The sequence below is a fragment of the Pongo pygmaeus genome, chromosome 19 (genome assembly GCF_028885625.2).
Source record: "Pongo pygmaeus isolate AG05252 chromosome 19, NHGRI_mPonPyg2-v2.0_pri, whole genome shotgun sequence".
Classification (NCBI taxonomy): domain Eukaryota; kingdom Metazoa; phylum Chordata; class Mammalia; order Primates; family Hominidae; genus Pongo; species Pongo pygmaeus.
The window spans coordinates 38278610-38280000 of record NC_072392.2 but is presented as its reverse complement, the minus strand read 5'-3'; positions in this window follow the sequence as shown (position 1 = coordinate 38280000).

Genomic DNA, 1391 nt, shown 5'->3' with positions numbered 1-1391 from the left:
ACCCCACGCCGACGGGCTCCCCTCGGGACCCACGCGCGGACACCGGAGGAGGGGACGCCGGGGGTGGGAGGGACACACCACCGCTCGGCCTCGGGCACCTGAGTGACAACCCGGAGCGCTCCAGGAGCACCGCAAAGGCCCGGGTGGAGCCAACGCTCGCGCGAAACCCCCGAGAGGGCAGCACGACGGGCCGGCGGGACGGCACCCCCACCGCCGCGGAGGGGGCCCGCCCGCAAGTCGACGACCGCGGGAGGCGAGAGCGAGGGGTGCCCGCCGCGTCAGAGGACCCCGCCGACCCACCCCGCGAAGCGGAGAGCGGGGACGGGACAGCCAGGTCAGGCCGGGTTCCGCACCCCACGCCTTCCCAACGCACCACCGGCAGGCGGACGGAGGAGAGGCAAGGGGCCCCCGCGGGCGGGGCGAGAAGAACGGTCCCATTCGCCACGAATGTCCGCCCCTCGCCCGTCGCGCCTCGGATCCGGCCCGGGAGAGCGTGACGTCACCACATCGATCACGAAAGAGCCCCCGGGAGCGGGGGGTCGGCCAGCCGGCCGGCGAGCGAGCCGATCGGCCCCGGCCGTCCCCCGCTCCGGGGAAGGGGCGGCGGACAACCCAGCGGAGACGAGGACGCCTGACACGCACGGCACGGGGCCGACGGGGGTGGGGTTGTCACGGCCGCCCCAGGTGCCCGCGGTGGAGAGCGCACGGGGGCAGGGTAGCCCTCGCCGCCTTCCCCGCCGCCCCCGGGTGGGTCAGAGACCCGGACCCGGGCCGGCACCGGGAGTCGGGACGCTCGGACGCGCGAGAGAGCAGCAGGCCCGCGGGCCCCAGCAGCAGGCGGCTCGAGCGGGAGCAGGGCCGGCTAGCCGGGTCAGCGGTGGGCCAGAGCCCCGCACGCATCCAGAGGCCCAACCTCTCCAGCGACACAGATCGCCAGAGGAGAGCGTGTCAGCAATAACCCGGTGGCCCAAAATGCCGACTCGGAGCGAAAGATATATCTCCCCCGGGGGCAGGAGGCCCGATCGCCGACCACGCCGCCGGCCCAGGACACCCACGACATGGACATCTGTCCCCAAAATCGCCACCATCGCAGCCAGACACGGAGCACCCGGGGCCCCCTGGTCGACCCCAGGACACACGCGGGAGCGGTGCCGGGCCAGGGAGGCCCTCCTGGCCGCCCGTGCCTCCAGAGCGAGGCCCGGAAGCAGTTTCGGCCGGCCCCCCGTGCGATCGGGACACACGAGGGACCGAAGGCCGGCCAGGTGTGACCTCCCGGGCCGCACGAGGGCTCGGGGAGTGCTCTCCGACTCCGCATGGGGACTCGCCAGAAAGGATCACGGCGGAGGGACCGCGGCCCGGCCCGGGGACCGCTCCCCGGCACCCGGGGGACG